Below are 24,397 nucleotides of genomic sequence, written 5' to 3' on the forward strand. Positions count from 1 at the left end.
GGGCACTTCAACGGATCATTTGGGTAAACTTTCTTCGATTTATAACATTGCGTCACGCCAGAACATTTTCCAGTGTGATATAACTGATTACACTCCGTGCATTTTAGAAACCCTGTCCCTGGCAGCAGCACATTGCAGGCCAGGCATACTTTATAGTCAGTGGAGATAATGAAATTGTCACTTTCAAAACGGAGTTGGACAGATCAACAAAAAGCAAAAAGAGCAAAAATCAGTACAGCAGTTACAGCAAAAAGTAAAAATACACTGGCAGCGGATATGTAGCAGAGAGAGGAAAAAATACAAGCGAGCACTGCTCGCAAAGTCCCAAAAACAAAATCACCAACCTGTAAACAGGTAGAAACAGAAAAATAATCAGGCCACGACCCTCTGTCGGTGCCACCTCTGCCAGAAACGAAATAATAAATGCCCGGTGCTAATCGAATAGCAAAATCATCATCATCATGATCATCATCAACCTGACTACACCCACTGCAGGGCAAAGGCCTCTCCCATGTCTCCCCAATTAACCCTGTTCTTTTCCAGCTGCGCCCACCCTATGCCTGCAAACTTCTTAATCTTATCCGCCCACCTAACCTTCTGCGCACCCTGCTACGCTTGCCATCTCATGAAATCCACTCCGCTACCCTTAAGGACCAGCGGTTATCTTGCCTTCGCAGTACATGCCCTGCCCAAGCCCATTTCTTCCTCTTGGTTTCGACTAGCATGAGCTGAACCCTTTTCGTAAGCCTCCACGTTTCTTCCCCGTAGGTGAGAACCGGTAAGATACAGCTGTTGTACACTTCTCTTTCAGGCGCAATTTACGCTTTACACTGCAGTATGGCTCAAGAAATTGCTATGATACAGAATGGGTAATGTCATCAATTCCACCCATGTCAGACGTAAGCTTTTTTCCCTTGCAGCCCTTACCTATGCAGTAATGTTTTGTAGGCTTGAATCCTGATTGCGGTACCAAACCGTGCCATTTTGCCCGCTGAAGCCAATTCACAATAACAAAAATGACTAAGCTGTCACAGTTGACTCCAATTATGACGAATAATTTGGGTGCGCCCCATTTCAGAGGCCCGTCATTTTTTTTTTTTGAGGAAGACGGGAAACTCACGTGGCATGTAACATTGACAGTTCGCAACATACCTGTGCTTCGCGGCCTTAGAGAACACTATTCAGGTAGGCAATATGACAGCAGTGCGATCACACCGGTTGACAACGGGTGGGAGCATACTTGCACAACTGCCTTTAAAATTTTCTACCAGGTTTCCTTTAATACAGACACATTGACAAAATGAGAAGCCTGCGATACAGTCAAGATACAACAGTTGGAACACTAAGCTGCGGTGCCTCGGTGGTTATGGAGCTCGGCAGCTGACCCCAATGACGCGGGTTCGATCCCGGCTGCGGCGGACAAATTTTGATGGAGGCGAAATTCTAGAGGCCTATGTGCTGCGCGATGTTGGTGTACGTTAAAGAACCCCAGGGGGGTCGAGATTTCCGTAGCTCTAAACTACCGTGTTCCTCATAGTCTGAGCCGAGTTGGGATGTTAAACTCGCATAAACCGCAACTAAACAAAACAATTCGCACACTTAGTAAAAAAACACAGCAGGGAGAAGCATAGTTTTATATTAAAGCCGTGTTTAATTTTGCACCTGTCGCAGCCCAAAATGCCATTGTAAATATAGAAGTGCCATTCGATGGACAGTCACACAGCAGCAGCTTCTTGTTGTCCCATAAACGTGTAGCTGACTTGGCAAACTGCGCAGCCAATCGAGAGGGAACCAGGCGCACAGTGTGCCTGCAAAAGAAAGAGACGGAACCACACTCAGCTCGAACGGGCCAGGCCCCTCATTGACGTTTGAGCGCAACGAAAATGCGCGAAGTAGCAGGGTGAGACGCGTACTGATTGCATTTACATAAACCGCATGCATTCATTGGCTACCACAGGTAACTAGAAAGTACAGTGCCGGCTCAGTGATCCCACATGAGAATCATCATGCAAAATCGGTGTCACTTGTGCTGCCCACAGTGTCGGCTGCATGCTGTGATTAGAAACAGATGCTCTAACTAGCCTCAATATAATGGATATTGCGCGAAAGAGCAAACGACCTGGGGGCCATGTTAATCACATTCTTTAAGAACGTGTGATAACTTTTAGGTTGCCTTCTATGGTATCTACAATGAGCGTCTAATGTTTTTCTTACGCCAATACTCCGGCTGGAATCGGTTCTCGCTGCCTTATATGGCATGCCTGAGTCTTCACCTTCTACACGATAGCTAGGCGGACGAGTTGGTGATTTTTAAGAATAACAGCGCGGAAAACGGGGACTTCAAGGGTAGAAAACACAGGACAAGCGCTGACTCTCAACAAAACTTTATTCACAGGAAACAGGCAAATATAGGGGAACCGGCAACAACCGAACATTAAAACCACAAGGCACGTGCACTATGTTGGGTCAAGATAGGCAACCACACTGACACGCAGGAGCAGGCATGGTTTGCTGACGCACAATCTTGGTATTTTTCTAATTTGGTGGGCTTCTACGATTTCCCTGGTCTATTGGTCGGCGTGTTTATACAATGTGTAACTATAGTATAAGGAAGGAAAACATGATTGACACATTTTTGATCATTGCCGAGGGTGTCAATCATGTTTTACTTCCTTATACTATAGTGACATATCGTATGAACACGCCGACCAATTGACCAGGGAAATCGTAGAAGCCTACCAAATGTGAAAAAAAAACAAGATTGTGCATCAGCAAACCTTTGATCTTAGCCAATTCTTTCACTCCCTCCCTTATCCCTTCCCTTACGGCGCGGTTCAGGTGTCCAACGATATATGAGACAGATACTGCGCCATTTCCTTTCCCCAAAAAACCAATTATTATCAGCAAACCATCCCTGCTCCTGCGTGACAGTGAAGTTGCCTATCTTGACAGTAACATAGTGCACGTGCCTTGCGGTTTTGTTGTTCGGTTGTTCCCTGTTCCCTTATATTTGCCTGTTTCCTTTGATTAAACTTTAGTTGAGTCAGCGCTTGTTCTTTTGTTTCCTACCCTTGAAGACTCCGTTTTCCGCGCTGTTATTTTTAAAAATCTTCACTTTCTATAATGTTTGAGTACTTCCCATTGCATCATCATATATGATATGACAACGCACTCCCTCACCAGGCCTGGATTTGGCCACCCTGTTGTAGAACTTCGCCACAACCTACTACGAACAAACCAATTAACCCTCGGCCATCAGTACCCAGCGGCTGCGGAGAAACTGACCAAGGCGGCGGTCAGACCTGTGACGCAGCGGAGGGTGCTAAGAATCTCTGGCTCCGGAAAAGACCGCCGTTCGGATCTGAACCTGGCAATGTTTAACGCTAGAATCTTATCTAGTGAGGCTAGCCTAGCAGTGCTGTTCAAGATACTAGCGGACATTAAAAGGGATGTCATAGGGCTTAGTTAAGTTAGGAGGACAGGTGACGCGTATACAGTACTAAAGGACGGGCACATACTGTGCTATCGCGGATTAGCGGGTAGACGAGAACGAGGTGTGGTATTACTCATTAATAAGAATATAGCTGGTAACGTAGAGGGGTCCTATATTATTAACGAAAGGTCGGAACCTATCGTATTTAGGCTTAATAAGAGGTATAAGCGGAAGGTGGCGCCTAAATACAGTCATGATCACCAGACTGTTGAAAGCTTCTATAAAGATGTGGAATCGGCAATGAACAAAGTAGAATTACAGTACACTGTCCTGATGGGCTACTTCAATGCGAAGATGGGCAAGAAGCAGGTTGGCGACCAGGCGGCAGGTGACCGGGCGGCAGGCGGTAGGAATAGCAGGGGAGAGCTATTAGTAGAATTCGCAGATAGGGGAACTAATTTACGGATCATGAATACCTTCTTCCGCAAACGAGAGAACAGGAAGCGGACCTGGAAGAGCCTAAATTGTGAGACTAAAACGAAATCGACTTCATATTGTGCGCTCGATCTGGCATCGTTCAGGATGTGGACGTCTTTGGAAAGGTGCGCTGTATCGACCACAGCATAGTATAAGGTCCCGAATTAGCTTAGACTTGAAGAGTTAGCGCCTAGAGGGAAAATAGAGGAATTCAAGACATCGCTGCAAAACATATAGCTTTAAATGAGGAAGACGATCTTAAAGTTCATAAAATGAACGATAATGTGACAGCTCTCATTACGGAGTGCGCAGTTGAAGTAGGCGGTTAGGACGGTTCGGCAAGCTATCTCAGGTGACGAAAGATTTGATGAAAGAACGCCAAAGCATGAGGGCGTCTAACCCTAAGGACATAATTTAACTAGTAGAGCTATAGCAGTTAAATTAGCATAAGGAGAGGGCGGGGGGTGTAGCTGACATAAGGAAGTTTGATATGGAGAGAATCGAGCATGCTCCAAACAACGTAGAAAGCCTAAAAGCCGTGAAGAGGAAACTAGGCCTAGTAAAACCAGATGTATGCGTTAAGATACAATGATGGCAATGTAATTAGGAATATGGAGAGGATAGTTAATGTAGCCGAAGAGTTCTACACAAATCTATACAGTAGCCAATGTAATCAAAACGATAATGAGAGAGACAGGAGCGCGTACAACAACTCAACTCGCACTGCAATGTGTCATCCTGCCAGCAACTAAAGAGGAAGTAAAGAAAGCCTTAGGAGCAATGCAAAGGGGAAAAGCAGCTGGTGAGGATCAGGTAACAGCAGATCTGTTCAAGGACGGAGGGCAGATTGTGCTAGAAAAACTAGCCACCCTGTATACCCAATACCTTATTAACTCGACCGCACCAGAAGCCTGGAAGAACACAAACTATCTTAATCCGTAAGAAAGAAGACGCCAAAGACTTGAAAAATTACACACCGATCAGCCTACTCTCCGTTGCTTACAAGGTATTTAGGAAGGTAAGCGCTGTTAGAGTCAGAACAACCCTAGACTTTAATCAACCAAATGATCAGGCAGGCTTTCGTAAAGGATATTCCACAATAGATAATATTCACACCATCAATACGGTGATAGACGAATGCCCAGAATATAACCAACCCCTATATATAGCATTCATTGATTACGAAAAAGCATTCGACTCAGTGGAAACCTCAGCAGTCATACAGGCATTTGCGAAACAGGGTGTAGATGAGCCTTATGTCAAAATACTGGAAGACATATATAGCAGCTGCACAGCTACCATAGTCCTCCATGAAGTGAGCAATAAAATTCCAATACGGAAGGCGCCAGGCAAGGAGACACGATCTCGCCAATGCTTTTCACCGCTTGTTTACAGGAGGTATTCCGAGGCATGAATTAGAAATAGTTTCGGATAAGAGTTAATAGAGAATACCTAAATAATCTCAGATTCGCTGATGACATTGCCTTGCTGAGTCATTCAGGATGTGAACTGCAGATCGTGATCAATCAGGTAGACAAGCAGAGCAGAACGCTGGCTCTGAACATGCAAAAAACAAAGGTAATGATCAACCGTCTAGCAATAAAACAGCAGTTCAGAATTGGCAGCGAGAGCCTGGAAGTTGTGAAGGAATACGTCTGCTTAGGGCAGGTATTGACAGCTGATACTCATCATGAGAGGGAAATAACTAGAAGGATAAGAATGGGGTGGAGCGCATATGGCAGGTTCTCTCAGATCATGAATGGCAGTTTACCAATATCCGCGAAGAGAAAAGTGTACAAAAGCTGTATATTACCTGTATTCCCCTACGGGGCAGAAACGTGGAGACTAACGAAGAGGATTCAGCTTAAGTTAAGGACAACGCAACGAGCCACGGAAAGAAAAATGATATATATAGCGTTAAGAGACCGGAAGCGGGCAGAGTTGGTGAGGGAACAAACGCGAGTTAATGACATTCTAGTCGAAATCAAGATGAAGAAATGGGCTTGGGCAGGGCATGTACTGTGAAGGCAAGGTAACCGCTGGTCCTTAGGGCAACGGAGTGGATTCCAAGAGAAAGTAAGCGTAGCATGGGGCGGGAAAAGGTTAGATGGGCGGATCAGATTAAGAAGTTTGTAGGCATACGGTGGGCGTTGCTGGCAAAATGCAGGGTTAATTGGAGAGACATGGTAGAGGCATTTGCCCTGCATTGTTCGTAGTAAGGCTGATGATGATAGTGATGATGATTATAGGTCGGCGCCACGTATCTGTCCCCACCCCCTCTGTCCCCACCCCCTCCGCCATGTTCAAATGGTCGTAGAAGAATGGTGAGTTGTGCGAATTTGATGTAGTTCATTTGGGCGGTAAATTCAGCGCGGAGGGACGAAGGAAACAGAAAGGGGACAAAACGAGCGCTGTCTCGCAACTAAGTTTTATCAAGAAGGAGCTCAAATATATACATACAGAAAAACGGCATATTAGCGATAGGCACGTAGTACAAAGATAGCGTAGCGGGCACTATCACCTCCATAGTTCAAAAACGAAATACACTGCGCCACAGATAAAAAAGTGGTACGTAATGAGGCATCTAAAAATCCTCTCTCTCTTTCTCAGTGGACTGGAGAGATTATAGAGGCGTATTTTATTGAAAAGAAAAAAAGATGTCTGTGCCATCACTCCATCGGTCACGTTATTTGAAAGAGAGAGGATTTTTAGATGCCTCATGACGTGCCACCTTTTTGATCTGCCGCGCAGTGTACTTGGTTTTTGAACATTGGAGGTGATAGTGCCCTCTACGCTATCTTTGTACTACATGCCTATCGCACCTATGCCGTTTTTCTGTATCTATATTTGCGTTCCTTCTTAATAAAACTTAGTTGCGAGACAGCGCTCGTTTTGTCCCCTTTCTGTGTCTTTCGTTCGTCCGTGCTGAATCTACCGCCAAAATCAAATGGTCGTGTTTGGAATAATTCTCACGACGATTGAGATACTCCGCAATGCGAAATTTGAGCGCACTTGACAATTGGTTTCTTGCGAAACGAAATTGCGCAGTACCTGTCTGACATCTCGGCGAACACTTGAACCGAACCGTAAGGAAAGGGGAAAAGGAGGGACTGAGAGAAGAAGCGAAGAAAGAGGTGCCGTAGTGGAGGGCTCTGGAATTTCAACCACCTGGGGATCTTTAACGTGTCCTGACGTCGCGCAGCACAGAGGCACCTTTGCGTTTCGCCTCCATCAAACGCGGCCGTCGCGGTCGTGTTTCGATGGAGGCGAAACGCAAATGCACCTACCTTGTGCTGTGCGATGTCAGTGCGCGCAGCTCTGTAGGTGTTCTCATTTTTGCCATATATTGAGATACAGAATTTATATACTTTTTGTTCAAGTAACCTCCTCTCCCAGTCTGATTGTCATGAAGGTTCACGGTGGGTGAACAGCGCCACAAAGCCAGGACAAAGGCAATACAAGCGCTGACTCCCACCCTTGTTGCGCTGTTCACCCACCATGATTGCTTACCAATTCGCCCAAATCTCAGCTTTATCAATGTGTTTTGTCATGAAGGTGCCCGGTCCTGCAAGACGAGGTGGATAAAGTGTTTCGCGACTTCGCCACAGTAGTCAGAGGAGTTACGAGGGACAGGAACGGAATATTCTCCCGTTTACAACAGACGGTTTTGGTTTCGGTCGAGATGCAATCGGCGGCAGACGGCGCAAAGGATCAGAAGATGGCGAGAGAGTCGTGAGTGCGTACCACGACCTACGACCTACTGTATAAAGGGCGACCTGCGCATGCGGCGCTGTTCCAGCGCCGCTGATTTGCTTTTGCGTGTGTGGTTCTTGTTAGTTTTACAAACCGCCGCCGCGAAGAGTGGCGCTAGTGCTCATCCCCACCCCGTGGCCGCCCGCACGCACGTGCGCGAAACAGTCGGTTAGCTGAGTGCGTGATGATCTGTTGGTGTGGCTAAATCTTCATTGCCAGATTCTATTTCAGTGACACTGGTTCTCAGCCCCGTGGGCGCCGGCTTTCGCGTTTGCGGCTTCATGCACGATGGTTTACTGCTGCGTGCCGTTGTGCAAGTCAAGCGGCCGAGCATCAAGAGGAATTTCATTTCATGAGTTCCCCGTGACCGACATTCGGAACCAATGGTTGAAAAACATCTCTCGGCAAGGCAAAAGTAAGTTACTATGCTGCACGTAGCTTTGAAACATGCTTTTAATGTGCATTTCGAACGACGGCGCCCGCCGAGTGGCGATCGAGCTGCGGAGCTCTCGTGCGCTCCAGCAGTCGAGTGTGCGTTGCATTGAGTGGTTCTCGGAACGTACCCGCGTGAAGGAATTAATGTATACCTATTTTCACGATGTCCCTCTTTTTTTCCAGGGCCAAGGAAAGAGCCCTGGGTTCCAAGCGACCGAAGCAGGGCCTGCAGCCTTCACTTCAGGCCAGAAAACTATCGTGAAGGCCTTAAGCTGCGAAGGTTGAAACCTGATGCTGTGCCAACAGTTTTTCCCGCATTCCCAGTGTACTTGCGGCCATCACCAAAGCAGACGCGACGCCTACTGAAACGAAAATTTCCTGCATAAGCTCCTTCTGTGAGCGAGTCTCCTGGGCTTGTGAAAAATGACAGGTAAATATAATTCTTTTGCCGCATTTTTTTATCTGTTTACCTGTAAAAACAACATATGCTGGTTCTAAATATGATGCTTAACTGTATAGCAGTCTGTTGCCGCTGTTGTAATAAAACTCGTTTGTTTATTGCATTTCAGGCAAAATGAATGTATTCCTGACACAGCTGCAGCAGAAGCACTAACCAGTGATGATGGAAATATCGAGGCTGTAACTGTTCAGAAATCTGGGAGTTCTGAACCCGCAGGACAACCTCCGCCAGGAGCTCTAATGGAGCCTTCAGGAATGTCTTTGCTAGAGCCAATCCAAGAAGCCTTCTCTGGCCAGCTTTTGCTTCCCACCTTTCAGTTAGCTCCAGAAGAAGCACTGAGAAGCGACCTGTTGTCTTCAAAGCCGGCAGATAAGGGAACACAAACGAGGCTCTCGGTTTCCCGAGTTTCAGAACTATTCAGGCAGGTGGCAACACTCTCAAGAAAATGCAGACGGCTTCTGGAGAAAACTGTAAGGCTACAAGGGGAGCTCTCATTGCTCAGACATGAATAGAAAAAAACTGAGGCAGTAATGAAGAGAACAAACTACACGGTCCTTCAGATATGGTATCCGTTATTGGATTATCAAACACAATTACTGTTCATTGAAATTTTGCCTTTCACAGTTTTGGACTCTTTCAGGAAAAAGTGGAGCAAAATGATGCAAGAGCCCTTTTCATTCAAGAGCAGCTGGCTTTTTTGGGCTCATCAAAACGCTGCTGTCAGGAAGAAACTATACGCCAGGGTGTACTCTGGCATGCCAAATCTCCATCATGTTACCAGCTGTGGAGATAGAGTGGCGTGCTGAAATTACCGTGCAGTTCGACATTGAAGAGGTACATCGGTGCTTGCACTGGAGAGGTAGTCTCTTCACTGATAAAGCAGCGGCTCCACGTAGAAACAAAACGGCACACCGAACAGGTAAAATACTCCGTTGCACATAAAAAAAATAATTAATGTATGTTTTTACATTAATCTCTGCAGGCACGACGTGGTTCTCTTATTATGGACGAGATGTCAATTAAACAGGCTACTATATACCACAAGCAATCAGATGCTGTATACATGGTCTTGTCAACTTGGGAGGTGCTGAAGTTGATTACAACCTAGAAGATGAATTGGCAACACACCTTCTATGTTTTGTTTTTGTTGGCCTCTCCCCTCATTACAGGTATGTTGTTTTTAGCTGTGTCAAAAGATGGCAGAAAATTCATAATATCTGTGAAATTTGCAACTGTTATTTTCTTTTGCAGGTTACCGGTTGGGTATTATTTTTCGAAGGCCCTAACTGGAGGACAACTAGAGATTCTTGCCCTTAAAGTGATGGCATCTGTCGAAGAGGCAGGTTTTCAGGTGGTGAGGCTAGTTGCAGACAACCATCAGGCAAACTGCAAATGTTTTTCAAGCTTGTCAGGTGGCCCTATCAAGCCTGTCATAATGTGAGTAGTCATTCAATGTTGCCTCATGTAACGCATGTGTTGCAATGAATATTTCTGTGATAAATCTGCTGTCATGTTTGCATTGTGGCTGTTGTGTATGGAATTTATGATGTTGCTTTAAGCTGACATAATAATCATTATTAAACATTGTTTTTCTAGACACCCTCTAGATGAAAGTCGGCAGCTCTACTTGTCATTTGACTACTGCCACATCCTGAAAAATATCAGGTCGCAGTTTCTTGATGAAAAGAGAATTTTCAGGAACAAAGGGAAGCTTATCCTGCCAGATTACTTAAGGCAACAAACAATGCTTTTTTGTTTTGTAACTTTTGTAGTATTATACTAACCCTTTATTTTTTCATAGGTTGCTCTAAAAGGTGCAGGAACGGCAGGGTGCTTTTAAAATGGTACGGTGCCTGACAAAGAAGCACCTCTGGCCAAGTAACTTCGAGATAATGAATGTCAGTAGAGCTGCTGACATTTTATCGCCGCAGGTAAAATATGCATTGATGAACTTTATTGTGTGAACATTGCATATAAGTATAAATGGTAGTCACAGTCTCTAGTACTGCTTAAAAGCTATCAACTATTTGTATCTCTTCAATATCTCCAGTTTTAACTCCTCAAACCTGCGGCTGAAGTCAGCTTAGATGCTCACTGCTGTTTTTTTTTCAGGTCACTTCAGTCCTGAGATTTTTGCAGCAGCACGGACATCGTCTTGGTGCTCCTGGATTCGAGGATTGCTTGCCGACAGTTGAATTCATGGAGACAGTGTACAAGTGGTTTTCGGTGCACAATATCAAGAGCACTGCATTTTTTACCGTCAGCAGGGATGCTTGGATGATGCCCTTCTACAGTGCAAGTGATGAAAGGTATATTCCTCATGGTTGAAAGATGAAAAAGCGCTTATATTTCTGAAGTCTTAATTTGCGGGAATGCAAGTACACTTGAAAAAGCATCCATTTTTTTTTTCTTACTGCAAAAAAAAAGCTCGGTGCCATTTTCTTGCATCATGCTTCATTGTGCGTTTTTTTTACTCTATCTTGCAGGCTTCTATGGTTGGAGGCAGAATGTCTGGACTATTTTGCCTCGTGGAAGGAGGGCACCATCCACAAACTGGAATATCTCACTGTAGAGACTCACGAGGCACTGACAGTAACAACCGAATCCACTGTTATGTGCACAAAACACCTGCTAAATGCAGGATTTCACTTCGTGCTAACGGGAAAGTTTTCTAGTGATGATGCAGAGTCATTGTTCTCAGCTGTTAGGCAGCTTAATGGCAGCAATGATCAAACAGATGCCTACTCAGCGTTGTCGGCACTTCAGAAGATTCTGGTCACTGGGATCATTCATTCTTCACCAAGTGGCAGTGTCGGAAGTGTGGTGGCAAGTCTAGGGGGAGCATCACGTCTGCCTGCTCAAACAGTGACAAAGGCCACTGCAGGAAAGGATGTTGGAAAGCTTCTGCTCGCCTGCCTGTCTGCATTGGAGCGGTACCCAAGTAAGCATTTTGTCCTAATCAATGCACTGTGGAGCGAGCGCTGCACACATATCTAAGAATTTACTTCTAACGGTCTGCATGTTTGTAAAAAAGTGCATGATAACAATGAAGCATGTGTAGGCATTTTATGAAAAATGTCTCAAGTGGCTGTTTATTTAACTATATGCTGGCCTGCACTCGATGTCAAGGTCTCTGTAGCAAGCACTCTTATTCAAAGAAATCACTAACCAGTTTACTGCTTTTTACCACACTTTATTTCCAGGTCTGCCACCACAGAGCCTGAGGACTAGTACACTAGCTCTGATTGCTGACTTCCTGGTAATGGCAGTTCAAGACAACATCGACTGCTTGGGATGCATTGACAAGTTACGTGCACAAAAATGCACTTCAACTACCACTGCCCTTATTGCAGGAATTGACAGAGGAGGATCGCCTATCCCACTTTGGCATTTGTGGGCTTCGTTTCTATCCTTGAGGGTGCTGCCTCTAAAGCGGCTGCAGTGCTAGTTAAAGGGCCACCGCCTTTAAAAAAAGTTTGGAGAGGTTGTAGTTCCTTCAAGTGTTAAAAATCCATTGTTTATGTGCGACAGAAATCACTCGGAGGCCCATAGAATGGAACTTGCGAAACCGGTAGTAAAAAAGTTCATGAGGCCCTTTTTGACAAATTTCGCTGGGCTTCTCACAGAGGGCAACGCAAAGAAAAAAAACTGAATGAGAAGCCAGACTCCAGAAAAGTGTTTAAACTGTTGTGACTATCTCTCAGATGGCACAATAAAGCGCCCTTGGCGTTTTTAAGGCTCAGACTTTCGTTATCACTTGTTAAAGCGGCGTAAATAAATACGTCAATAACAGCACATTTTTGCGATTGTGGCATGCACTGGAATTAGAACTACTCACGTTCTACCGCACTCTCAACGACATGTCACTTCAGTGAACGTGCCGAATGCAGCAAAGAAACGCGTGGGCACTGCAAAGCGGTACGTAGTGCGTTCATTGCGTCCGGCTCGCGACTAGCGAAACCAACGGGAAAGTGAAATGCGGGCGCGCTCAGGCATCGGCTAGCACGGTAAGTGCGCACTAGACCATAATGGCAGCACAGCACTAAACCAACTTTTCAGCAGACAATGAGGAAAAAAAAGCTCTAAGGGATTACACCATTTCAATCCTAGCGGCCGCGAATTCAAAGTAGTTTCAAATTTAATTGTACTACACAGCGAAGATAGGAAATATCTGGGGTTTAGTGTCTCTCGCTTGTATCTCCGCGCATTTTTATAGCCGCACCCTTTCTATAGCGTGAAAGGACGACATTACTGCAGCTCCTGCGCGAATATTTACCGTCATCGCCGTACTCAAGAAGGCAGGCCAGCGCGTTTTGGGCGTTGCTGTGAGGGTGAGCACTGGCGGCCTCTACCGGCGCGCTTGGTCCCTAGTCGATGATCACGTGGTATTTCTTCGTCCGCGCGCTGCCATAGGCGACGACGGGATGCGCAGGTCGTCCTTTATACAGGTGCGGACGCTGAGACTGTGAGCGACGCAGGCGCTAGTCCTAGCAGCGCCAGCGGGCCGTCTCGGATTGCGTCGCAGAATTGAGCACTGCGGGTTGATTTGAGCCTCTCTTGGAACGGATATCGTGAGCGGTTACTGTGCGTTTGCCGCTGCTGCTTTTCGAAGCGCGACGGAGAAAGGAATGATGAATGCTTAACCGATTTCGCTGAAGTGGATATCGTAATCGACGGCTGAGCTTGCCCCTCGCTCTGGTTTGCGAATGGCGGTATGGCGCCGTTGTGAGCGAATTGAGACAAGCGCTGGCTTTGCCGTGCCCTTGGCCAGCGGGAGCGAAATTTCTACCTCGACACTGCTGCCCGGAAGGATATTCTTGAATCCCTGGCGTCTCACATGCGTCTCGCCGTCATGGTAAGTGATTTTGCGTCTTAAATATCGTTGTAGGATAAAGACGTGAGCAGGCTTGTGTGGGGTGCTGGAGCGCTGTGCTGCGCAATGGAGCAAAACATTTGTGCAGTTTTCTTAACGACGCGTTGCTAGTGTATGGGTTGTTTTATATGACTATGCGACAGCGCTTGAGCGCCTGCATTGTCAGTCAATCCCACTGCTTGCGTTATAAGTTCGCCTTCATTCCGCAAAGCATCGCACGAGCGCTCTGTAAAAGTCCGCTTGCGGCTGAACACTTGATACTTTTCTGTAAAGGGCTTCACCGTGCAGTGGAAAGCAGCGAGGCTGATTTATCCAAGGCGTTGGGGTTTAAGGACAGTGAAGGGAAAGTAGATTTTAAGCGGGTGGAAGTAACCAAGCGAAGGTTATCCGATTGCTCGCTAAAATCAAGAGAAGATTAAAATTTCAAAAGTCATGGCTAGGTGGCTTGAGCCACCATCCGATTTAAAGGGTTCAGCCGCATCCATCCATCCATCTATGCATCGATGCGTCTGCACTCAAGTACACCTTGCAAGCGGCTGTAGGTTTTCGGCATTTTTATTTTAGTGCCCTCCGAAGCATTTGTGTCATTTTAGTTTGGATATGTGCAGCATTTTTGGCCACTCTTAATTTCATGCATGTTCGCAGAACGAGGTATGCGGCATCGCTATTAACATAAAAAAAATCAGGTTGCTTTTTCTAAAATGCCATGGTTCACCAGAAAAACATATTTTTGCTTATCGTGCGCGTCGCAGGAAATGAATGTGCTCAAAGCTTCTGAAGTGCATACTTGTATTCTGCTGTCATAGATTCGGCCGCCACATTTAGAATTCCAATCTGATTATTTGTTGCTTTCAGTCAATGGCGCAATCTCTTTGTCACTGGAACACGAGTGAAAGCGAGAAAGCAACAACTATCAGTTCTTGCCTTATGTTCTGCGGTTCGTTGCGGCATAACTTCGATGGGTGCAGTATAAACGTGCTGTCACTATTTGTGAAAAGATAACTGCTGCTTTAATTTCAAAGCATCACATACTTCATTTCCTTGCTCACCTATCATTATTGGAGTGAGTAATTCGGACGACATACATTTTATTTATAATGATTTGTTTGGTATCAAACCTGACTGGACATTGTTCTATACAGGTTCTAATCTATGAAGAACTCCAAGGTTGCATCAGTTTAATCTACAAGCAGTACGAAACAGTTCAGAGTTAAGTCGCAAAGAAAGATGCCCCCAGCAACACTTGTAGGTATTTTTGTGCAAATTATTGGTGGATATAGGCAGGAACTGAAATTTTTGTACGAAAATAGCAGCTCAGTATTTATCTCAGCATCTGGTGACTACCTTTTAGGCGCAGAATTTACTCAAATTTAGGCATTGATGTCACGAGCTTTAGCAAAGCTTGGGCTTTGTGATTATTAATTTTAGAATGGGGCTGGCAAAAAGCCCTGGTGTTTCGTTTCTTGCAAAGAGGCGGAATGCAAACAGTGACAGTAAGAAGCTGCTGACCACCAAGGAATTTTCTTTAAAATTCAGGCATAGTTACTTGTGCAATTAAAAAAAGACAATGCCAGTGTAACTGCTGCAACTATGCTCAGTCCTGAAAATAGAGTACTTTCATGACTAAACCAGATACAGCGTACTGACACGCTGCTATTTTGGGATTTGCATTGTTACTGTCTCTTTTTCACGCCTGTTCTCTACCACTGTTTTCAAATAACCAATAATCCAATGTTGAGACAGTTGTGGTTTCTTTAGACTTGCACGAAACTATGGAGAGGCGATCACCATTATTTGCTTTTGTGACGGTGGTTTTGTCATTTTATTGACAAATGGTAATGAGGTCTGGATACGACGCAGCTATTTTTTTATTTTCAGTTGGAAAAGAGTGCTTTGTGTTGTAGTCTTCGATGGCATCCAATCATTGCGGAGTACTACTTCACAAGCTGTGTATAATGACGATATACACTTTGAACAACACCATACCAGTTTTGCGTTTTTAAGTCTTCATTATACACACGCAAACATGATTCATGAGCAGTATTGATTTCTGTTTCCCGAGCTGTTATAGGTGCTCAAAATGTGATTCTCTAGAGAACATTTGCTTCTTCGATGCTCAGCAAAAATTCCTGTACTCGCCATATGTATCAAATGTCACGGTTAAAGCAACAGCTGTACCTTTCGTGTGCAGCTGCACCTTTCGAATACGCACTTTGTATCACGCTTCTTTATGAGCAGTGGCTCGACATTGTTCCTTTAGCCTCTAGTTCGATTGCAGTTAGGCTGTTGCTGCACTGGTTCCAATTAAATGAGATTGAGCAGCTCAGTTTTCTTATAGCTAGAATATGGTTTTCAAATCTTTGGCAGGGAGGCCATTGCCGCATTTTGTTTAACTTTTGCATAGTTGTGGTGGCCCACTAAATGTGATCATGGCTCTAATGAACAAATAATATATACAGTCGCACCTCTGTAATATGGACACTTTGGTTTCCGAGCAAAATTCTCGCAAAGTGATTCATCCGCACTAACGAATCATGAATGAAAAAGTTTCCATACAAAACTTGTCGCCAAGGTCTCCTGCACATAGTGGTGGGCAATGAAGTGAAAGCTAGACAGTGTTGATAGCTCCAAGTACATTAGCCTGGTTACCATTATCTTTAAAATTCGGTCAGTGACATGTTTGAACTTTGCATTTCTTTGACTTTATTCTTGAAAAAATTGGGTTGAGCATGATTTTTTTATGTAAAATTTCTCACTTTGAGGAGGGGAGACCACCCCCTCATGAATTCATCCCTAGGATAGTGTAGTCATAATGTGCATTATCCTGAAATGCGACAGTATATCTTTGCACTGCTACAAGTGTCAGAAATGTCAGTGATATTTCGTTTTTAATATTGCAGGACCAAGCACTTACAGCATGCCTCCTCACCTATCAAGGCGCAGTTTTCCTGTTCATTGGCTATCACCTTGTAGTGAAAACCTCATCGCTTCTGTGGGGATTCAGCTGTTTGCAGCCTTCTGGGCGTTCCGTTTGGAAAATCTAAAGAAGGCACTCTGTCTGCTGACCTCTCTTGAGAGTGCTTTAGAGACTTGGCTTAAAATAAACCACGCTTCGATTGTTTTGAGCTCATCAGTTTTTAAAAATCACTTCGTCTTTCCTTCACAGCTGCCTCTTCTATTCGCCTTTACATGTTTTACATGTCGTTTTTTAGTACTGTTTGGAACACTGGTAGTGGAACACAAACTGTGCTGCTATAACTTATCAATGTTAACATGATACAGTTGGCCAGAGTGAAGAAAAAGGAAAACAATATCAGCATGAATCTGTGAGAAAACTGATGTATTGCCTTTGTCAAAAAGTACAGAGCCAAAGGGTTTGGCTTCTAAGCCATGTAATAAGGCCTCTGAGCATCCATGGATGTCCAACATTCACGGTGGTCAGGGCAAGATTTTCTGTACCTTCAAGAGATCTGGAATGCTAGTGATGCACAACAAGGCTCAGAAGCGAATACCTTGGGCTCTAAACTTTGACAAATGCTGTACTCGCATTATGTGACAGCATGGAAAGACATGGGCTAATCACGGTTTTTATCTTTTTGCATCTAGCTCGGACAGCTTCCTGGAAGCACTGTCAGCATTTTGTAATTCTTTTATGTTTTTTAATAGCGTTCTTGTTCTGCACCCATTCTGCCACATGACACATTTGCTAGCATTTTTACATACCCTTTAATTAGAAAAAAATAATGGTGATAATGGATTTGGTGAACAATTAAGTTTTCAAGCAAATATGTCCTTAGACACAGGTCTTCAGAAATTCAATTACTTATTTAATCACAAAGTTACTAGTCCTTAGTCTGATGAGTTGCCATGGGAACTTTTCTGCAATTTTTCTTCACTTCATCCTAAAGTAAACGTGATGAATTCCTTTCTCCCGATCAAAGAGAATGCCTGTGTCCTTATCGCTTTGACCTTAGCCCATGTTTTTGCTTTGCTTGTAGTGCGCACAGTCAGGTAATGCAAGGTTGACTAATTCCGTGTGTTTCAGCATTAGTCAATACTTGTTAGCTAGACTGAAAAGCATGTGTGTATGTGTTTCGGTTATCTAATTTTTTTCCATATAAGTTCTCCTTCAAATGGGTGGCTAACTTACTTTTCGGGGCACATAAACTTTCTCTAGAGCATTGGCCTCCATATATTGAGTTTATATTTTTGTTTTGTGTTGTTTTTATGTTATTGTGTGTTAAATTGAATGTATTTTTTACGTTTTATAAGGTTATGTTCGTCCTATGTGTTTCTCATGAACAAACACAAACGTTAGAGGTAGGATACCTGTGACATTTTACTGTAGATTTAGTGGGCTGCTTTAGGATGTCTGTTTAGTATTTCTTTTACTGTAGTTTGTAATCTGCATGTTGAAGTTAGCCACTTGGAATTAGCCACTGGGAATTGTCTGGTGCATAACATTTTTTTAGCTAATCTTATCTGACAGCACCAGTTAGCGTGAAGTGTAGCGAAGAAGTTTTCAAGTTAACTCTGCATTTGTTTTCAAGATTTGCTATTGTATCGTTTTCATCACATTTAGGTGCCGATTTCAAGTTAGTTCCTATCTCTAATACCTGTCCAAGAATTGTGGTTTCAAATGTTGTTTATTGTCCTCCATTTAAAAAAAAAGTGAAATTGTAATCTACAGGTCTTCGTGACCTTTTGTTTACTTTACGCAGGCTCTTCAATTTCTTTTCAATTGAATAAGCTTGACATGTTAAGCAGCCTTTTAATGCTGCTGGTGATAATATTTCAGATATGTGTGTAGGTTAGTAACTGACATTTGTGATAATTCAGTGCTATTTATGGCGGTGGCCTGTGTGATTCGGTGTTTTCGAGCATCCAATGGAATGAATGTAAGTCGCATGCACAAGTTAAATTGCGAACAGTGTTTTGAGGGCGTGCTAGTAACAATGTTTTGTAAAGTGCTTAAAAGTGCAGTCTCGGAAAAAAAATGTCTAAAAAACTTACACAGCTACCTTGCACTATAAGGGTGAAATCCAAGAACTGTATTTTTGTTCGAAAATAAAACCATGGAGCACAAGCTATATGCCATGTTTTTGTGTAATCCTTACTGCGAATCCTGCTTTTATCGACTTTGAGGACTTATAGACTGGATGAAAATAGTGCTCGAAAATATTTTCAATGCGCGAGTGGAGCACGGAATTCAAAATTTCCTTTAAAAAGGTCCATTATAGACTGCAAAAATAAGTGACAGTAATGAACAGATTTTCAGGATACAATATACAAATGCATTCTTTTTAAAAACTTCTAAAGGCAGAGAGATAGCAAACATTATTTGTAAAATGTGGAGCTGCCCGCAAGTGGCTTGTGCACCATTCAGGTTCTTTAACTTCAGAGATTCGGTTTTTGGACCACAGTGAAGATATGGTATACTTTTACAAGAAGAAAAATGTGTTCCAGGAATTTGGCACGTAGTTCCGTTACCACGGTCTTATTTTCAGTTTCACTGCCTGTCGTCTCACCAACTCTGCTTTTCTTGCCCATTGCGAACCACCTCATCAAGATACTTTCGGCTAGCGCCGGAGCCATGGTTTGTATTTTTTACAGAAGTGCCGTATACACAGCGGTGTCAGATTAAAGACGTTTCTTTGCCGCCGCCGCTGGTCTCGGTTTGTTTCCGCGATGTACGGCAGTACGCTGCGACGTGACTGCGACGTCGTGTGTATGCATGGCGCCACGATCGTGCAACGCAGGCATCGAGGAGGAGGTGAAGACAGCGGTCCGATGCACTTTGTATCCAGCGTTCTTACCCTGTTCCTTACAGTACTACTTCGGAGCGGCATGGACGGAGCGGGGCTAGTTGTTATATCTCAACATTAAAGTTCGATTGGGCTTTGTTCATGATTACAAAGCGCATTCGAACCTGATTAGCGTGATTAACGAACTAGCACCGTTACGCCTATATATATAGCAGTTCCAGTACCCCTGTAAGAAACAGCAAAAATGCAATATAGAAAAACGGACCGCTGTCATCACCTCCTCCTCCTGGATGCCGGCGTTGCGAAACCTTGGCGCCTGCATACACACGACACCGCAGCCACCGCTCAGCGTATCGCCGCGGTTGAAACCTCCCATTGCTAACCGGAAGTGCTTCGCATTTTTTGGTGTACAAATCTACCCAAAAAATGCTCCCATTGTCAACCGCAAGTGCTTCGTATTTTTTGGTGTAAAAATCTACACCAAATCTGCTCCCTTCGCCAACCGTAAGTCCTCCGCATTTTTTGGGGTTGAAATCTACCCCAAGTCTAACGGTGTATATCGAACCTCGATTTGGGAGGACGCTAGAGGACAACCAAAAACACCCATCTTGGTTGATTTGTTTTTAGTGTGTAGGAAGACAATGTCGCGAGTTGTGTGGCCGACGCGGACAATCTATCGCGTGCTGCACATTTCACAGCACCGCCCGCCAACAGATTTGAAGGTAGGTGAGTGGGTGGGTGTGTGGACGGACGGACGGACGGGGCTCAACCATTTAAATCGGGCGGGTGCTCACACCAGCTAGCCATGTCTTGTGAAATTTTACTCTTGTCTTGATTTTAGCCACCAACCAGATAACCTTCGCTTGTTTACTTCTAACCGATTAAAATCTACTTTTCATCACTTCCCTTAAACCCAAATGCTTTGAATAAGTGAGACCCTCTGCTTTCCACTGCTGGGTTAAGCCTTTCACAAAAAAGTATGAAGTGTTCAGCCTTTCCCTCCTCCTCTCCACAAGGACCGCACAACATGTCTATCTCGTGGTACCTGACTCGATTAGTCCGCAAAACTCCCATCCTAGCCTCTAACAACAAAGAGCTTCTCCAGGAATTATTGTAGATGTTTTCTTTGGCAATTTTCTGCTTAAACATTCTGTATGTAAGAATGGTGCAACACATGGAAAATAACCATAAACCGCAAAAAACTAGTAATGATGGTCACTCGCAAGAAGAATCTTACACTTCACTTACTGCCTTTACAACCATGCTTTAGATATAGCATCAAGTTATAAATATCTTGGTGTCATAATTACAAACGACTAAAGATGAAATGAGCACATACAATATGTCGAAAAAAAAGGCAATGAAAAAGCTCGGGTACCTGAGAAGAACGCTGGAAAAATCAACACGCGACATAAAACTACTAGCAGATAAAACGTACATCAGACCGATACTGGAATACGCTGCACCTGTTTGGGACTCCCACACACAAACGAATATCACTAAATTTGAAAAGGTACAACTCAAATCGGTAAGATTTATCTATAACGCATATGATTCGCGCACATCCCACTTCCTGCCCTTGACGCAAACTTCGAAAACCTGGCTTCAAGGCGTTGCCATGAACGTATGAAACCTTTTTTTGCTTACGTTATCACGACCAGTTAGGAGTTCATAAAACATTTTACATCGATACCGCCAATCCGCGCGTAGCGCGTTCCTATCACCCTAAAAAAGTTACAGAATATACATGCACGACTAATATTTTTAAAGAATCCTTCTTTACAAGAATGGCTCGCCAATGAAATGCCTTATCTGCTGACGTTGTGCAATGTGAAAATTTATCGTTATTTCCTCGCGCGCTGTCCTGAATATCAAAGTGTGTTCACCGTATCTTTACTTGCTTTCATTTCTCTGGTTCAGACCGTGGTGTCATGTAGCATTGCTTTTATTCTAACTTATAATCTGTTTTTTTCAGTGGCCTGCAATACGTTCTTTACAATTAACTTACAGGTCACTAGTGTCTACTGGTTTGTCTTCGGGATCTCTTACGATCCCCATCATGAAATGCTCTTGATGCTAAATATGTCGTGTACGTCTACTTCTGCTTAAATCCTGGCACTCAGGCTGGCAGTATTCTTCTAAATAAATAAAAATGTTCTTAGTTTTGATTTTTTCAGCATCTCGTTTTCGTACAGAGCCATCTGTGTTTCTTTAACTTTGTTATAATTCCTGATTTGACCCCCCCCCCCCTCTCGCCTCAACTCTTGTCCATATATTTTGCCTGCCCGTTTTATAGTTCGCTTTCTCCATTTCGTGCAGACATTCCTTATGTACAAGTAACTGAACACTTTCCTAGCCCACGGCTTTTCCCCCATTTCCTTCAGTCGTTCCTCAAATCCAATATTACTGCTGGCTTCTCTGTTCTTGAATGATGCCCACCCCATACCACCTTGTACCCTTTGAGTTGGTGTATTGTCTTGTGTTTTCAAATTAAACCTCCCTACGCCGCGTTGTTTGATTTCTAAGCTTTTTTGAACCTACTATCTCATGCACAGGACCGCATTGGCGAAAGCGAAAATAGGAACCATCACCTCTTTCCAGATCTTACCATTTCGTACCTATGGTAATTCTTAGTTCACTATTTTTCATGACATCTGTATTCCTACTACCTGTACCAGATGATTTCTGGCGCACAAAAAAGCGAACACAGACAGAGAACACATCACTAAGCTCCGTGCATCAACTAGTTAATTTTCACGCGAAGCGACTATACAGTTATACTGTGCAGCGCAAAAGCGCGCGAAGAACTTCTAACATACCGGTGATACGTCGGGCTCCTCTTTGATAGCGACGATGAACCACGTGAAACACAAGACAACTTCATAAACTGAACACAAATACATTACTGCACAACCGAGCTAGTACACACGTGAATAGGCAGCCTCGGAACAATCGTTACTGCGTCATTATGCCCAAGAACTGTTGCGCCTTGCCACATAACAATATCGAAGGCGTGCTGACGCAATTTTCTTTAACCTTTATGATTTCCCGAGCCTCAAAAATTTCCCTTGGGGTCTTTTCTGCGCACCTGCGCAAAACTGTGGTCTGTTCAAAGGAAGGACCTTGTTCCTTGCACTGACTGCTGTCACGAGAGGCAACGGTTTACGTTGTAGTTGTACTCCCTGAGCCTCTCGTTCAGACATCTGCCAGTCTGGCCAACGCAGGCTATTCCACAGGCAAAAGGGATTGACTTGATGCACTTTTTCTGTGCATGCAACAAACCGCCGATGGTGTCTAATGGTGCAGTTCCTGTCCTGATTGTCGGTGGAAGTGCTCTTCTTGCACAGTTTAGATAGCTTATCCGGTGCCGAAAAGACCACTTTCACACTTGCTCGTTTGCCTATTTTTCTGAGCTTGTGGTTGTGGTGAGGTTTCTTGTTTAGAGCTGGGTCCTCCGCGGTGTTGGAAGCAAGCTTATTTAGACGTCTAATCTTACCTTCAGCCGCGGAAATTAACAGCGTATAGGGGTCCCTGAACTCAAGAGCCGGGACACCTGGTGATGGATGGCTGTTTCAAGGCGGTGCTCGCATGAGTTTGCGAAGGCTTTGGCGAAGCATGATCGGATAATGCCTCGTTTGAGTACCTTCGAGTCAGTTGATTCGAAGGGAAGGACGGGTTTGTTTCGTCTTGGTTCGTAGGCCCAACAGACATGAAATGCGGAAAAGTAGAGGCCTAGATCCAGAAAACTCATGGCGTTGTTAACAGGGACTTCGTTGGTCAGGGTCAAGGGTTGAAGGCATTCAGCAAAAAGAGACGACGTGGTGTCGGAAATGTACGAGTCAGGGCACGCACTAGCAGCATCGGACACAACGAGGTAATCGTCAATATACCTAAACACACCGACTGTCGGCGACGGCTGAGGTCGCGGTCACGCTGCGCAAGAAAAATATCGCTCAGTACGGGCGCGATGCAGGAACCGATGCGGATCCCTTTCTTCTGGCAAACAACAGCACCTTCCGAACTCACGAAGGTGGACTTGGGAAGGTGTGCAGGTGCGCACAAAAGACCACAGGAGAAATTGTTGAGGCTGGGAAATCACAAAGCTTAAAGAAAATTGCGCCTGCATGCCTTCAGTATTGTTGAGTGACAAGGAGCGTCACTTCTTGGGCATAGTGACACAGTAACGATCGGTCCGAGGCTGCCCATTCACGTGTATACTAGTTCGGCTCTGCAGTAATGTGCTTAGTTTATGAAGTTTCCTCGTGTTGCACGTGGTTCATGGTCGCTATCAAAGAGGAACGCGACATGTCACCTTCGTGTTCGTAGTTCTGGGCGCGATTTTGCGCTGCACCGTATAAATGTAGGCGTTTCGCGTGAAAATAAACTAGTTGATGCACCGCGCTTTGTGGTGTGTTCTCTGTCCGTGGTCGTCTTTGTTGTGCGCCAGAAATCATTTGGCATGTTTTATGGCTTTCGGGTATTTAACGTCTGAAATAGACTCAGGCTATGAAAGGCAACGTAGTAAAGGCTTCGGAAGTTTCGACCACCTGGGGTTATTTAACGTGCACTGACATCGCACAGCACACGGGCCTCTAGAATTTCTTCTTCATCGAAATTCGACCGCCGCGGCCGGTATCGAACCTGCGTCTTTCGGGTCAGCAGCCGGGCGCAATAAGCACTGAGACACCGCGACGGGGAATAATTTGGTATGTTTTACCAACTGGCCCACCAGTACATCCTACTACTACCTGTAGTTGCATGTTTTTCGTGCTCCATCACCTCCGTACTCAGCACCGTTATTTACCCACACCCCGAGATACTTGTACTTATCCACTACCTTCAGCGTGATCTCCTATATTCTATGCTCGCCGTCCTCATCATTAAATGTCATGATTGCGGATTTTTCCTTACTAAACTTGAAACCTAATCTATCTCCCTCTGTACCGCAGATGTCGACCAACCTATGCAAATGTTCATTGTTTTCGACCATTAGCACTACATCACTCACCCCGTACATTAGTCCTCGTTAATGTCTGTTCAATCCATTCTTCTTCCTTGAGAAAAGGAATGTCGAAGCCTAGTCCACTCCATAGAACATAGAAAAAGGAACCAGCGAAAATAGACGCAAGACAAGAACAAAGGAGGCACACACCACAACGCTGGACTTACAACTGATTTATTGCGATGAAAAATCGCTCATT

General features: G+C 44.5%; 1 protein-coding gene across 2 annotated transcripts in view; it reads right to left on the reverse strand.

Moving 5' to 3' along the window:
* Window positions 1-1,628: 1,628 nt before the first annotated feature.
* Window positions 1,629-24,397, reverse strand: part of LOC144110325 (uncharacterized) — a 172,143-nt gene continuing 149,374 nt past the window's right edge. For both annotated transcript variants that reach the window (XM_077643178.1, XM_077643180.1), the window contains one exon: window positions 1,629-1,808. The gene's annotated coding sequence lies outside the window, so the exon portion shown is untranslated. The remainder of the gene's footprint in view (window positions 1,809-24,397) is intronic.

This window comes from Amblyomma americanum, chromosome 11, assembly GCF_052857255.1.
Source record: "Amblyomma americanum isolate KBUSLIRL-KWMA chromosome 11, ASM5285725v1, whole genome shotgun sequence".
Taxonomy (NCBI): Eukaryota; Metazoa; Arthropoda; class Arachnida; order Ixodida; family Ixodidae; genus Amblyomma; species Amblyomma americanum.